Genomic DNA, 17,657 nt, shown 5'->3' with positions numbered 1-17,657 from the left:
AATAAAACAATTTAAAAATGGAACGATCAGCATCTCATCCAAATTAAACTGTATTATAATGTCTAATGAGAGTTTGAATGTTTCGTTTGAATTAACTCAGTGTTTTCCAAACTTTTTAAGACCATATCCCACCTTATCATTTCTAAACTCTTTATGCCCTAACATTATTTTTAAACTTTAAAAAAGGTTTAATCCCTTAAGAAATATAAATGATAAGTTTTAGGAAGAAATCACTATAAGATTGTTATCAAAACATCGTAGGTAAAATTTCAAAATATATAAAAACTGAAATTTTTAATATTGATTTTTCTATATTCATTACCCTTGATGCTTAGTACAAAGATTTTATATTAGGTTCCAATTTACTTAGCATTAATATCAAGTCTCCGCGTTGTGCTATATCAAGTCGGTTTTTTATCAGTAAATAATTTACAGCACTAAATCTACATTCACCTAAATATGAAACGGTACTAAAACTTTTCTTACACATTCTTGGATTTTGTCTTTTTTTTTAATTTATCAGTGATATCTAGCATTGCATTAAAATAAGCCAAAGTGTAAGGGTTAAAGTCTTGTCGAGTCCATTTTTTCATTGCCCCCCGAAAGTATCAAATTGTCCCCCTACGAGTCGTGGGCCCCACGATGGGAAACACTGACTTAACTACTAGACCGAGCAACATAAAATTGTATACACGTTGCCAAGGGTACATAAACACACACTTAATATAGGGTGCATTTTTCCCCAAAATGTTTAAGTTCCCTAGGGGGGCGATTCGAATTAAACACGAACGAAGTCACATCCTGTGCTATAATTTAGCACAATTTACGTCCGTAATATCCAGAAAAAAGCTGCACATTCTCTTCCTAACAGTGAATCAATTCGTAAGTCCAAATCAAATAAAGTTACTAATTAAAGATTTTTTCTATGAAAATAAAGGACGAGACGAGCCGGACGTTCAGCTGATGGTAATTGATACACCCTGCCCATTACAATACAGTACCACTCAGGATTTTTGAAAGACTCAAAAAAAAGATCTTAAGACTAAAACAGTTAATTGTGCAATATATAAAAAACGCATCGATAGTAACTGCAATTCATTTATAGAGGAATAAAATATGATTTTATTTAGCATCGTGTGATTAAGAAATGATTTATTCAATTGCTTATTTATTAAGGTTTACATTTTTTATATGTTTAATCACCTAATACGAATTATTAACGATTTATTTGAATTAGGTACTTCTTTTTTTTATTATGCTTCTTTTTTTCAGCTCAAATTTTAAAATAGTATTTTTGTTCAATTATATCGAAGAGGGTAGAATTGTTTTTGTATTATCTGTGGTAATATGTACTTCCCTACTACCTTGTCTAATCTTTATTCGATATTTAAACGTAACAAAGAGATTCTTAACTGCCATCAGACATAACGTTTCTAAAACTTCTTTTTGTGTTTATTTGTTGCATAAATATTATAAAGAAAATAAATTTCATTAAAGCAAAGGTAAGACAAATAAATAACCTATAGCTCAAAATTCACAATTTCATATTATTCTATTATATTATTGTCCCCTATTAAAAATTCTGCAATTTAAAGAAACTTTAATTTACTCGTTTGGATAAATAGCTGCATAATATTATGAGAATCTGTAGACTAATCCCAGCCGTAACAAATCCGGCTACTATGTCAACGCAGTTCTACGAAAACGTTCGAAATTTAAAAGAGAACGTATATTAACTGCCAAGCGGACATGCTAAAACAGATGTTGTGTCTTCGCTTGACGGATAGGTCAGCCGAGGTCGGGCGCCATCTTGCGAGCTTCCCGCCAATGGCGTCCCCGGGGTGCCTGTCAACGGAGCGAGCTAAACAATTACCGGCTTCGTGACTGCGAACTGAAAGTCGAGATGGGTTTTTAAAAATCCCAGTGAGATATTTGAAAAGCTGTGAAAACAATTTGATATCGAGATAACTGCTATTGTGATCTGGTAGAAATCGAAACAGTTCCAAAAAATATACTAAGATAAATAAGAGTAAAAACTAGAAAGTTTCTACCGAAAGATTGAAATGCAAAAACAATCTTTAAGTTTGAGTTAAACATAATCAATCAATAAGAAAGTTAAAATATTATAAAAATATATAAATATTCATGATTTCTCGTTTTTTTTACGATTCCCTAAGAAGTAAATCTTGAATCTAATAATTTAGATCAATACCAATTCTGAAGACATGAGTCTATAAAGTATAAACTATAATTATCTGATTTAATCATCATAAAATTGCAGTATACATTTAACTAGCGGTTTCTCGTAAGCTTCAATCAAAGCGCACCTGTTCTCTCGTTTTAATGAAGACATTTAGGTTCCTTCGCAGGTGTCCGTGACTCCCCGAAACCAATCCGACGGCTCAATATCTTGCTCAATTCATTATGCGCTTTGTTTTTTTTTTCAACTGTTTTTGTCTGTCCCGCGAACTTTATTGTCTCTGCCACAATTTATTGGCCAAAGCCGCATTATAAATCGCGTCAGACGTAACATATGTACGTAATTAAGCTGTTAAGTTTTTAAGCCTTTCGATGCTCTGTGGGTAAATACGAGGCATTTTTGAATAAAATTTACAATAGTTTGATTTTATCTGTGGAATGATACCAGAAGATCAAAGTCAAACCCGGTTCGAAAATCGAATCGGTTTGCGTTTCGAATCTCGATTACGTAGTGGGTGTTGTTGGCGATTTGAAGACGCTCGTATCCTTTGAAGTATCAGCACTATTTTGTTAAAGCTAAGGCTCTTTTCGGATTAAATTGGATTCTCTATAACATTCTAGAGATAGTCTGTAATTCCTTGGTACGTGAGATTTCGTTGATGCTTTTTATTCACAGTAATTTAAGCTTAATTACAAACGTGCTACGTATAGTTTTCGAGCGGCTTCGTTTTATTATAGTTATTGTATGATTAGATGATTATCAAAGTAGTTGCGCTCGAACAAGATTACGTTTTATATGATAATTAAAATGTAGGTAACAGTTCGGTTTCGAGTTCATTATCGAATTTACGATTCTGTGTCGATAAAATATAGCGTCTCGGAATAGGTATTTGAATAATTATCGACAAACGATGTATCGATTACATGAATTTTAATGAGCGAATCCGACCCCAACGTAAAAGCTAGTGATGTAATTCAGTTTCACCATGGAAATTGTTTCTTGGCAATTTATAAACGAGCAAAGTTCGAGTTAAATTATTAATTAAAACAATATCGATTCAATCAATTTATAATTAAATAAAATCAAAATCAAGTTATGAAAGACAAGTTATTGCCCGTGGAATTCATTACTCCGTTATAAGGATTCTTTTATGAAAAGGAGGACAAACGAGCGTACGGGTCACCTGGTGATAAGTGATCACCGCCGTTCACATTCTCACCGCAACACCAGAGGAATCACAGGAGCATTGCCGGCCTTTAAGGAAGATCAATAAGATTCAAGTTTCAAAATGCAACACTAAGTGCAAATTAAAAAAAAATGTTTCTGTATAAATAGTAAGAGAGAGATAAAGAAGGTATTTGTTTTTAATGACATTAATGGGCGAGACGAGTTAGTTACTAGAATTACAAATAAAATTATTTTACATGAGTATGATTAAAAATTAAATAAATGAATATTTATCACCTACCAACAGGTGAGGGCTGTTTTTTTTAAACATAAAAAACGCTATTATTACATCACTAGCCGAATGTATCTTTATTTGCTACAAAACAACACAAAAAAAGGCCTATGGCAGATGCGGAATGACTGCACAATTAATTTTATTATAAATATAACGACTCTATCCCAATGAAACCATTTCTCCTAAGATTTGACACGATATAAATTTGTTGCTTTTTTTATCCTTACGCCATATGCCCGGGTTTTATTTAGGCTGGTCAGGTTTGGTCACTACCTATTCGTGGACAGCTGTTTGTGGTTTTCTAAAGCTATATTTAATTCTTGTTTTATCGCCGAATATAAAGGAGAGTTTTTTAATGTTGAAACGGGTTCAGTTGCATTGTTATTGCTCATAAAATCACCACCCAGGGTAGTGGTAGCAGAAAAAGAAAAATCCTTTTATGATTGAATATGAACATACAGTATATTATGTGTACTTAATTAAAGCCAATTTGTGTGTGCGTAGGAATTGAGATTTCCATAGTCTAGTTTTTTAATGAAAGAGAAGTACAAGCGAGGGTATGAGTCATTTAATATTAAGTGACGATGAGCAGGGGCCCGCAAACGAATATAAAACAATTCACATACATTGTTTGAAGCCCGACGAGATAGTCCGCGTCCTGCAATCGTTTAACACCACACACATCACAAATCACACACCTGCAATAACACTACACACAAATAGTCACACACTTATTCACACATAATTACAAACACACATACATATCACCACACTAGCCGGCGAATGCGAAGTCTCATCAAACGTACTCTACGTTTGATGAGACTTCGCAGTCGCCATTGGACAAACAGATATATTAGATCGTTAGTGATCTTCTCTCCATCTAGCCTAGTGGGCAGGCGGTCCGAGGTTCGAGCCTCCTTCCGAGACGCCCCGCGCTTGTGAGCTACATATTCGGCCTCCAAGGCCCCGCCCGGCTTCACTGTAAAAGCCTTTAAAAGGCTATCAGCACAGAGGAGGTTTTTAGTTGGTGCACGGTGTTTACACCAGAACCCGACACATGGGACCCGTTTCAGGGTCTTCAATACATAAATGTATTTACCTCCTCTACAGAAAGAAAATGTTATATTAACTTAAGCCGCCCACGTTTTTCTGCAAAACCAGAGAAATAACAGGAGGAGCTTATGCCGACTTAATACCCCCCAGATTAGAGAGCTCAAAATTTTAGAGCAGAACAGTCATTGCACTCGTCTCCTCTAGACTTACTAAACGTAACATGGCCAATTTCTAATTCCAATCTCTAGTGTAAGATCATTTAAAAATCAGATTATATGGTATCCTTCAATAGATTCTGAGAGTTAGTATAAAGTACTCAATGACACGCACATAAAGCCACCACAAGTAGCGCCCATTCACGAACATGACGCACAGACCAGCCATTGCTTCCTTACCTAATGAAACGATGACACCGCCACAAGCATAAATAAAATAATTCATTGTGTTGAGTATACGTTTGCAGGTTCCACATCTGCTGAAAAGATTGTAGATTTTTCCACGTATATGTGTAGAATCTTCCCAGTACTCGAAACTGAAAAATAATGAAGTAATGGGTGGGTATGATAAGCCACCATAACTGGGATACTCTTGAATTGTACTAACTTTTCGGTACCACATAACTAACAAATACCCAAGTCAGTGTGATATAACTTGAGAACAAAAGGAAATCGATCCGTTGAATTTGTGTGAGGAAGACAGTTTGAGATCCAAACGCACCACAGATTCACACCATAATGTCTTCAGATTATGTTGCTTAAGTCAGTGGCGTATTGTGCTCCACTGTAATTCTGAGTCAGCTCAGGCATCAGGTCATGCTCGAAATGCAACGTGTAATTGTTACTATAGAAGACAGACTATTGTTATTATGCGATGACCGAACATAACACCAAGGTTTCAGAACACTTACAGAGTAGATACTAGGCCTCCAGACATTTTACCATCTCCACATTTAAATTTTGCAATGAGATCAATATTTTATGCACCTGCGAACCCCAATAGTGACATAAAATCAGTTTAGTGCCACCGTACGCGTATCGTCATCGCCGCAGGTAAACCCCGCCCCTCCCGGCTTGTCGAGCACTAGAAGCACAAATCCGTAGTGCGAGATGCGACGTTACCACTACACTCATCCTGATGTATGACCTCCGAATAGTCCGTAGGTACCTACATCTATTTTTTTTCTTTTATGACAATAAGGGACGAAACGAGCAGGACGTTCAGCTGATGGTAATTGGTACGTCCTTCCTATAACAATGCACAGCCGGATTGTTTAAAAAAATCAGAACGGCACTATAATTGCGCTCGTCACCTTCAGACATAAGATGTTAAGTCTCATTGGCCCAGTAATTTCACTAGCTAGCCCTTCAGACTGAAACACAATAATGCTTGCACATTACTGCTTCACAGCAGAAATAGGCGCCCTTGTGGTACCCATAATGTAGGCGGCATCCTGTGTCTCCCACTGGTAAACTCCCACACTAAACTGTAATTAAAAAAATATTTGACAGTAAAAATATTTGAACTACTACTAAAAATAAACTTAATTGCGCGGTGTTAGCAGCTTAACATAACATGGATACATTCAAAATAAGCAATAATTCCTGTGATGTGACAACGACCAAGAGTAGTAAAATATGTAAATCATAAATGATGTGATAAAACGGCAAATTTAAATGTAATGTTACATAGAAAACATATTATCAAAACACTAACAATGATCTGATGATTGTATTAAGAATAATTATTATTAATAACAACAATGATATACATATCGGTCGCATTTGTATATCAAATATAACAATGGCGTGTGAATGAGACAAAAATAAAACCAACAGATGGCGAAAAGCGATTTCAATTTTTTGCAATTCACATCAAATAGGGGCTGTAAACAAAGGTTCCGACGGCAATTTTGCCACAATACATCGATTTGTGCTTCCATACACCCATACATTCTTATAGTCATGTCATCTTTGATGTCATATTGACCCTTTTTGACGGCATAACAATGATTTGAACAATTGTTAAATGAAATATCATTCGCATAATGTTAGGGGACTTCGTATATTTTGGACGTGTTAATTCAATAATAATGCTTGGAATAGCTGTACGAATTTAGCGAAGAGAATATTAGACTTTTAGGAAATTTACCATATATTCCTAATATAGAAGAGGCTTACAGTCTACGACGTATAATACGTAATACAAAGTAGAGGAAACTTTTGTCGTTCTTACGGGCATTCTGAACTGATTACTTCCGTAAATTCAATCATCCAAATGCGATCTTAAGAAATGCTAGCGTCCTCACTAGGCATCTGCTTGTCATGAATGAAACTTTATCCCCTATAGTCCCCCTACTAAGTTAAGAATATTTTTTCCTATTACAGCAGCCTTTCTAGCTCGATTCAATTTGACTAACTTTTTTTTTATTACAGTAAGGGAAGAGAGGAGAAGGACGTTCAGCTGGTGGTAATTGATACGCCCTTCTCTTTACAATGCTCAGGATTCTTGAAAAACCCAAAAATTATTAGCGGCACTACAATTGCGCTCTTCACCTTGAGACATACGATTATAAGTCTCATTTGCCCCGTAATTTCACTACCTACGACGCCCTTCAGATCGAAACAAAATAATGCTTACACATTACGCTTTATGGCAGATATAGGACCCTTGTGGTACCCATAATCTAGCCGGCATCCTGTGCAAAGTGGCCTTCCACTGGTGAGGTGACTATAGGAAAAAAACGTAAGCACAGAACATGTGGTTCATCTCCACATGGTCTGCTATTGAACAAAATAATAATACCTAACAGAAAAACGCTAAAAAACCAACAGCGCTTTATTGCAGCAAATTTTTAGGATTCCATACCTAAAGGGTTATCAAAGCGAACCCTTCCTCTATTCTTATTACAAAGACTCCACATGTCCATGTTTATAAAAAAATATAATAACAGCAGAATACATATTTCAGAATTAATTTGCGTGTTTGAATTCACAAGAAAATAAATAGATGCTAGAATGATATACGAAGATGTAGTGTTAGAAAATAGTCTTCGTGCATAAAACGCTGTCTAGTTGATACTTACTCCACTATTCCACTTTCTGGAGCAGAGAAAACGATCTACATGCTAAAACACTCCAATATGCAAAATTTTAAATTAGACCATCAACTACTTTATGAGATTTTCGGTCACTGGCATACGGAAGTTGAATTTTGAATTATACCAACATAATATATATAAATCCAGTGTCCTGATATTCGTTCCCAGTGAACTCCCAAACTAATGAAGGGATTTTAATGGGGATTTTCATGGAGTGCAGTTTAATTCAACTTGAGAGATAGGATTTGGGACTCATAACTGTTTTATATTTGCAATGTAAGTATTGTTTTGTATTGACATATTTTCTATGAGAGAATTTATTGACGAACGGTTTGACAGTTCTGCTGTGAAACAATTTCATTATAATAACAGGGTGCATATTTTACGAAATAATTCTTGACGTTAGATATTATTGACAATTTCATAGAAAACAATATTATGTTATTTACTGTGTACAGAAGAGCAATGTCTGTGGGGTCAGCTGCTAGTATAAATGTTTTAAGAGGAATAAGTCTATATTATTCACAATGACTAATTCTCACAAAAAATAAAGACAATCACGTCAGTAACTTTTCATTACACCTGGCCATACATGCATCAGTATTCAAAGGTCTGTCATGTATGAAATGCAATGCGAAATGTGAATAATTTAGAACGGAAACGATTCTCAATTCAGTTGTCTCCGATAATGTCAGGTGGGAAATTAATTGGTTTACGAGTACGCATACGTTGTGGATGTCATAGGAGTCAATTATTTTCTTTGTAGTAGTTGTAAAGGAACATATTTCATGTTAAAATTTTGGCAGTTCCAGCAATTGATTCCAGTAATTATTTGTAAATTGTTGCTAAGCGATGAAGCTACTATTTTTAAAAGTATATTTCTTTTAGAAGTTTAATGAAAGTGGACGATGCGAAACAAGTATGAAACGAGCGTAGCAAGTGGAAATAAGTGGTCTCCTACCCCTACGGGATGGAGGCGTGATTATATGTATGTGTAAAGTAAGATAAAAATTGTCAGGGTAAAATTTACTAAGCGCGAGCGCACCTACACCCATATTCGACACCCTGACGATAGTTGGTCAAATACAAATGTATCATATTTCACCTACACTAAGCCTTTTATATCATAGATACCTATAGAACCACAACCATGGACGAGAATTAAATAAACTTCTATATGTAAGAGTTGCGGTATAAAAAAAGTCCAAAAGAAACTCTGCAAATTGTAATAACTCCGTGACTTTTACAAAAATAACCTTAAATTTACCAAATAAGAAACAAATAATTCAAATTTACCTTCATCTACTGACATTCAAGGAAAATCTTATAATAACCAATGTAAAAATTGTAATAGTATTTATTACCCTGAGGTGCGAACAAAGTACGGCATAACGTAAAATTTTACGTTCTCGCCTGATTATTTTCTGCTCGTAAATTTATTTATATTTTTCAGTGATATCAACGTTCTTCATACCTGTTTAATGACGTCATTCAGTACCTGAAATGGAAGAATGCATTGTTATTTGAGTGTCTATGAAAGTAAAATATGTTAATGTTACACAGAACAATGGTTTTTATTTATTATTTGTAAAATGACTTGCAGCTGAGGGTTCCGTTAACATGGAAGTCGATTTAAACCGATGGGTTCAAAATAAAGTCAAATAAATTTAGGTCCACAAATACCAGTGTCTGAAGACGAAGGTTCTTAACCAGTGTGACATACGGAACGCAGACATGGACCCTAACTATGGGCCTTATGAGGAAGCCAATTGTCGCTCAAAGGGCAATGGAGAGGGCTATGCTCGGAGTTTCCCTGCGAGATCGAACCAGTTAAGTAAAGTTACCGACATAGCCCAGGTTGCGAAACTGAAATGGCATTTGGCAGGGCACATAGCTCAACGGACAGATGGCCGTTGGGGCAGCAAAGTTGTCGAATGACGACAACGTACCGGAAAACGTAGTGTTTTATAGACCCCCACAAGATGGACCGACGATCTGATCAAGATCGCCGGAATAGGTTGGATGAAGGCAGTACAGGACTGATCGTCATGGCTATCCTTGGGGGTTTGGGGACATTTTCTAGCAGTGGACGTCTTCCAGCTGAAATGATAATGATGAAGGAATTTAGGTCGAGTTTACCCGATAGGACCTTTCCATGATCAAATTATTAGTAGACTTCAACTTCTTCTTGCGTTTAATACACTCTTACATAAGAATCTATAAAAAAAGTTGATAAGTTTGGTAAAAAGTAAACATTTTATTCGTTTCGGAACCTAGCTAGTATTAACTACTGCCACATAATTAAATTTTGTAAGTGATTAAAAGTATTCGCTAATAATCGTTTAATAAGCCTGGTTAAATTATTAAAAAAAATTGTTACTATTACGCATTAATCTATTGTCAAAATGCAGTTCAGCACAATATGCGTATCAATCCTTTAAAAAGTATTTATTTAAATAAATGTGTAACACTCGCTGTTAATCATTGATTGTTGATATTATGTGTTTGATATTAATATCAACATTTCACTAGATCCGAGGGTAATGTGATATACAAACAGGCGGACAACGAATTAATACTATTATTGCTTATTTTTGTCATTTCGAGATATAGTGCGTTATTCCACAGTGGAATTTTCACGGAACTTTCTTCCACGAACAACCAAATTAATGGAATAAACTTGCACATCGCTCGTGTGCCGGGTGACCTCATAAAAATATATAGAACTCTGATGAGAATAGTTCATGCTTCATTGCAATACATTATGCAGAGGACACTCAGTTTGGGTATGTGGGTTTACGGGTTTTTAAGGTCATGTCAACATGAAAAGTACCATGTCAAAAAGGAAGAAATATACAATTATGATGTACGTGAAACTAGTTCTTTGAAAACCGTACTATTTATAAAGTTTTAGTCATAAACTTAGTATACTAGCGAAATAGAAGAACTCAGTGTGAGTGAGATATATCCTTACTCAAAAACCTAAGTGTGAGAAAGAGATGCAATAGATGGGCCGTGAAACCGTTTTTAAACATTTAGTGTCTATTAGTCTCCTGTGTAATTGGAAGTTTATGTATATATATATATATATATATATTTTACGTATGTTTGAACGGATATTAATTAAAAATATAATGGTGTCGTGTTCTGTATTAGATTTTGTTTTTATATTCAGCAACAATCCAAATAAAGAAACATTTCACTGTTCTGATTCTTCAATAATACTTTCGTTGTGTTTATTATCGTTCAACATATTCACTGAAATATTTAAAATTACATTTTAATTGTCGCAGTAAACAATCTATTTTATAAAGATTATATACCCACATAAGATATACACATACCCACACATACCCCACATAACCACACAACCCCACATACCCACACACACACGTAAGTAAACTGAATGTTAAACGTACTTTGTTTCTCTTGTTTCAGTTTATCTTTAGGAAGCTATTTAATAATTTTGTCTTGCCTAAGTAATATAAAATCTCTGTTGGCCCATGTTTTGTTATACAATAAAAGGCATAAAAGGCATTTATTTTCTCAAAATTGATTCCTTTAGAATTCTTTTTGATGTCATTTCTTATACTACTAGATACTACTTCCGCTTCGGAAACAAATGGCGCTCTGAGAGAGAAGAAGCGGCGCAAGAAACTCTCCCAGCATTCTTTTTTTTGCGCTCTTTTCAATAAAAATATACGATATTGTACAGTCGCTATAAAATAATCACAATCTAGTCCCAGGCTGTCCGATCATTTAGATATTCAGTAGTGGAGTAATAGGATTTACGACAGAGCCATTTTTTTATAAAACATTTAAATTTATTTATAGATAATGCCTGAACAGTGGCTGGGACTTTATTGTAGAAGTGTATACATTTACCCTTAAAGCTATTATGTATCTTATGAAGCCTACTAGAATTAGTTAGTTAATACTTTAGCAAATAAGTGATGTTATGTGCTGTAGATTTTTATGAAATAAATAAATAAATATTAATTTTTAAAAATATAAGTTAGATAATAAAATATTGTACACGTGAATATGACGCCGTTTATCAATATTTGTCATAGGGATTGACCAAAAGCAAAATACACTCCACTATTTTGAACATTTTAAATTTAGTCTCGCCGTAATGAAGAGTGTTTTTCTATTACGCTAGTATACTAAGTTTATGGTAAAATATTTTATTTTTAATGAAAATAAGGGACGAGACGAGCAGGACGTTCAGCTGATGGTAATTGATACACCCTGCCCATTACAATGCAGGGCCGCTCAGGATTATTGAAAAATTAAAAATTCTGAGCGGAACTACAATTGCGCTCGTCACCTTGAGACAAAGTACTAGCAAAAATGGTTAAAATAGTTAATTTTTTATTTTATAATATTATGTTGTGATAAATATTTAAAATTTATTACTCAGCACCGCAACGTGAAGCGTCAAACGGGAGCTACTGAAAATCAGTGCTGTGACCAATTGTCACAGGTAACCTGAGAAGCACACACTGCCACACAGCTGCTATAATATAATATCTTGGTAAAGTTATTTATTTATTCTTTGTAAAATATGGTCAAGGTAGTTTTAGTTATAACTTTTCTTTTTTTATTCTTATTTTTGTAGCAATGTAATGTTTCATGTGTGTGTCAAATAAAAGGTATCATTATTATTATTATTAATATTTCATCTTCTAACTGTTACATTATCACAGTAACTTGTAATATGTCACAGATCTAATAAAAATCAAGAACAATGTGACGAGACGCTTTTTCATCCGAAGCCATTACCAATTGTTATAAAAACGTGCTCTAATGATCCCACTTTCAATCCCTTCGCACGTTTCTCATACCTGGTGCATTGCCTATCTCTTTCATTTGCATCGATAGCATGCAGCCATCTCGTTCGCTCTTATAGATCTGAGTAAACAACATACGCTCCAAATTAAGCAATTATGGTTATTTCGAAGAGCGTATATCGAGTTGTGGCGAGAGAATGTGTTATTTTGTAATAATTTGAAAGAAGGCATCCGCCGAAACTATAAATTATATACGAGGATAATTTTTAAGTAGACTATTAGAACTACTGAGAACGTTACGCTTGAAATGATGACTGTCGGTTTTGTCTTTAATGTGAGCCAGGTTTTCAGGTTCCAGGTTGTAGCTGTCACCCTGTCAAACATCGAACCAGACAACTGTCTGGTTCGATGTTTGACTTCGCCATCAGCTGTAGAACTCTACAGCTGATGGCGAAGAAAGTTGAAGTGCTCAAGAAGTTAAGAAAAGGTAGCTGCAATACTTTGGTGATATGATGCGTAATGGTACCTCCCACTTGCTAAAACTCATCATCTAGGGAATGCCTCATTACTATTTCCAAAGAGGATGTAAATACGATGTAATTAGAGTAATAATTGAAATTTAGTTTAGTATGAAACGTGCGGTCATTTGACATGAGTTTAAAATAGTAATAACAATATGGCGACGATATATATACGGGCTAAGTTTGAAAGCAAACAGTTTCTTGAAACGTTTTTTACAAGATCACAAGTTCCTTGGGCCGCTTTTTCACTCTCAGAGCGCCATTTGTTTCGGAACCGGTAGTAGTATCTAGTATATTATAAATGGCATTAAAAATAATTCTAAAGGAATCAATTTTGAAAAAGTAAACGCCTTTTATAGCCGTCATCTGTCAATCTATCGATGACTGGACGTTTCATACAATCGCATTTTTCTTAGAGAGTTCGCTACACTGGACTGATCTAGCAAAAATGAGACTACAAAATAAAAACACCTAATCGAAATTCGCACCAAACCATAAAACAATAAACAAAACCTTTTTAAGAAAAACCTAATCAAAAGTATCGTTAATTTAAACAGCGTTCCATCGGCACGTCAAATCGAATCATTTAGAAATATCATTAAGAATTCCATAGACAAAAAAATTGGCTGTTGAGTCCGCCATAACGACAAAGTGATTAATATTCTGTGGCAGGAATCACACCACCATTGCGTATGTTAATATGATTGGACGTTTTCATATAAATTACAACACCGGGCGGGGTCTATTGGTGTAATTAAAAAGCGTAGATTATTATCGCCTTACCGACCAGCCTGGTTTCCGGTGCGTAATTGTTAATAGGTCAGTTCAAATAGGTTTTATAATGAACATTGTTTTCTGTGAATGCAAGGGGCCAGTCACAATGCTTAATGGTATATTAATAAGAATATTATCAATAGTAAATTATGCCTAATAAAATAATTTAAGTATTCGTCAGTTTAATTAAATAATGCTGACTTAAATTGCTTTTAAACCGACTTCTAAAAAGGAGAAGTCTTGTGTTTTATTATGATGAGATATGATATCAGAATGTTGTAGAAATTTGGAGAAAATATTTTTTTGTTAATTTTTATTATTTGTATTGGAAGTTAGTTGTATATACTTGTAATAAAAAATTTGAAGTGAAACTTCTTTAGAATCGTTGTGATTTCAAACCGGATGCAACGGAAAAAACTACAGGTAAGAGACACAAATACAAAAATGTATAGAATGAAGCCGGCAAAGAATGAGACAGAAATATGCATACTATTGAAGTGAAAAATTCTTAATCATCGTTGTGATTTGAAAGTCGATGAAAAAGCGACAGTAAAAAGAGCAGTCACATAAATTCATAATATTTAACATGGGAGATAATGAGATATGAAGCATAATACAATGTTTTGTTACCAGGCGATCATAGTTAAAGAAGAGATTGTCTTAAGTATGGCGCTAGTATACCTTAATATATTCTGACACCAAGCGCTCGATGTATTACTAGACAACCCTGTTGTCCTGTTGTCTATTAAATAGACAACAGGAGAACATATTAATATATATATTAGTGGTGGTAGGAATGTCTTTCATAGCGGTTGAAATCATGTGTCATCCTAGCAACACGTACCAGGAATTCATATGCAGTTTTTTTTTTGGTAGGTTGTTTGTAGCACAAAAACTTACGGGATCCCGTTTTTTGTCCGTTAGTTTTTGCCTTTTATTCTAAAGACCCTAGCTTTTTTGTTTCTGAAATTATTGGAATTGTATTGTCACAATATTTTAGTCTTAGATAATTCATACATTTTACTAGAGTCACTTGCAGTTAGGCAATGCCTGAAAACAGGCCACGTTTATTTCGTTAGTGTGCTAAGACACGTGTGACCAGCTACGTCTTACATTCGTGATATGAGTGTCACTTTGTTTAAGTGTAAATTAAAATAAAATGAAAATAAAGGGCGACAGTAAGCCGCTATTTTTTTCGACGTGTTTTTTTTCACAGCTGTCACAGTCCATCTAGACGTATAACTAAGATATCAGTGACACCTGCTTTTAAATCAGCTTAGACAATAAGCATGCGCATACGAAGCAAAAAACAGGTAAAAACTCCAAAAACTATTGTTTTGGCATCTCTTACGCGTATATTTCTTGTTTCAAAAATATTTTATGTACAGACGCACCACGCTTATGATATCTGTTCAGATTCCATTTTTTTTACCAAATAATTCGGGCACGAATGTAAATTGTTTAGCATTATCCGAGATATTCTTGTTTTTCCTATAAAGTTCATTAATTTATGAGGTGCAAAATATATTTTTTTTAGTGTAGAGAATCGTAATTATCATTGGTGTTAACATTAAATATTAATAACAATATCAGTAGTGACTCTAAAGTTATAAAAATTTAATTAAAAGATTACTATTAAGGGAAAACATAATGTAAATTTGAAGGGAAATAATAAATAGGTAGAACTAAATCATTCGGAGTCATCTTTTGGCTTTTATTATGATACAATTATCATTCTAATAAAAATATCACAAAACCAAGCAGTAATGTGCATATGAAATGTTAAATTATATCCATTAAGCATAATTATGTATGCAAGAGCTATTAGCAATAACCGACACCTAGCACAGGTGAATTTGCATCGCAAACAGGCATCGCTAATATGAAACTAATGCGACAAGACTGGAGCACTATTTGAACGTTAGAAATTGAATAATTTAATGTGTTAATACAAGCTTTATCTCGCTGCTTACAAATAAAATGATTTTAATTTATAAATATGTCAACTTTATATAATCGAGGAAAGCAAGCGTCGCAAATATGTCCGTCTCAGTGAGTCTTACATTTTTGTGCCGTTTGGTGTCCAGACACTTGGCCGTGGGGCACAGAGACGCGGAGAATGTACAAAGTACTCGGCTCAATAAGGCTACTGGAAACCCAAGCGCTGGCAGCTATTTTGGTCAACGGATCAACCTTGCTATCCAACGCTGAAATGCTGCCAGTATTCTTGGTACACTACCCCGTAATGATAGTTTTATTTTAGTGAACTCATAGTATTGTAAATTTAGCTTTGATTTGGACAAACTTAAGTGCCAACGATGCACGCGAAGAAGAAGAAGAAGAAGAACAGTTTTCTATACTTAAAAAAAATTGATTAAAATTTAAAAAGATTAAACATCCGTTTATTTAAATTTACTGATTTCCAAAAAAAAGACTGTCTTCAAACTTTATCACTTTTTCAAAAGCCCATAAGAAAAAAAGAGGTGTATATATATATATATTAGATTTCTACTAGAGTTCAATTTAATTATATATCGAGACACCTGGCTCATGGGGCCCAGAGATTGCCAATAGGGCTACTGGTAAGCCAAGCACCGGCAGCTATTTCGGTCAATAGATCAGCCTAGCTATCCAACGCGGAAATGCTGCCAGTATTCGTGGTACACTTCCTCGTAATGATAGTTTTACTTTAATGTAATCATACTAGTATTCTAAATATAGCTATTAGATTTATTTTGTTTGAATTTATTTAAAATGTTCTTAAATAATATATTAATATCACATAGTGCAAATGGCGAGAGAATGGCGCGACATAATATTTATATGAAATTTGTGTCTTAAAACTGACCGAAATATAAACAAATTTCACGACAGAAATTATTTTCATTGTCCTCTTATCGTGAAACCTCTTACAATACAAATACAATAATAATTATAAACAATCTAAAATATTTATCTGAGCACCACTGATGTTTGAAAATCATAAAAAGTCGTACATTATTAACATCTCCAGTGAAGCTATTTGCAATAAGTTACAGCTTGTCAACGTAATATGTCGCGTCAAGTTAAAATGACTAAGTTATGCGGCTTGTATTACACGTCTCGTTTACTTACCGTGCCTAGTGATATGGCAACATAAACTGCGTTCTATGTAATTTACTGGCGCAAACTTTATGGTGTTTATGATGTTTTTAGTAAATAACCAATGGGACCAACCAGTGGGAGTCAACTTTGCACAGGATGCCGGCTATATTATTGGTACCACAACGGGCCTTTTTCTGCCGCGAAGCAGTAATGTGGAAGCATTATTGTGTTTCGGTCTGAAGCGCCGAATCTAGTGAAATTACTAGGCAAATGAGACTTAACATCTTACGTCTCAAGGTGACTAGCGCATTTGTAGTGTCGCTCAGAACTTTTGGGTTTTGCAAGAATCCTGGGCAGCCCTATATTGTAGTAGGCAGGTATCACCTACCATCAGGCGAAAGTGTTCAGATTTCGTTCATACCTAAGTGAAAATGCTCATTTTATTACTTTTTTTAAGAAAGGCAAAGACTCGTACGCTAGTTAGTGATTTTACTCCGTTTAAAAACACCACCAAGCCAAAAGAAAGACCCAAACTACATATATAGCTATCGACATCAAGTTATTGACGTAAATAAATGCATGTTAAAATTTAATAACTGTTTAACAGCGGATATACGTGCCGTTAATGATTTACGTCCCATCTTTATGTCGTTTCCCGCCTTTTGGTCATTAT

The 17,657-nt window shown here is 34.5% G+C and overlaps 1 protein-coding gene across 5 annotated transcripts in view; it reads right to left on the bottom strand.

Annotated features, from left to right (window-relative positions):
* Positions 1-17,657, bottom strand: part of LOC126964921 (uncharacterized) — a 648,802-nt gene that overhangs the window by 494,663 nt on the left and 136,482 nt on the right. For 3 of the 5 annotated variants that reach the window (XR_007729448.1, XM_050808242.1, XM_050808245.1), the window contains one exon: positions 9,287-9,310. The exons of the other annotated variants lie outside the window; for them this stretch is intronic. The gene's annotated coding sequence lies outside the window, so the exon portion shown is untranslated. The remainder of the gene's footprint in view (positions 1-9,286; positions 9,311-17,657) is intronic. 5 annotated transcript variants of the gene reach the window in all.

Source organism: Leptidea sinapis, chromosome 6 (genome assembly GCF_905404315.1).
Source record: "Leptidea sinapis chromosome 6, ilLepSina1.1, whole genome shotgun sequence".
In the NCBI taxonomy this organism is placed as follows: Eukaryota; Metazoa; Arthropoda; class Insecta; order Lepidoptera; family Pieridae; genus Leptidea; species Leptidea sinapis.
The sequence above is the reverse complement of the archived record's forward strand: the minus strand, read 5'-3'. Positions and strand labels throughout refer to the sequence as shown.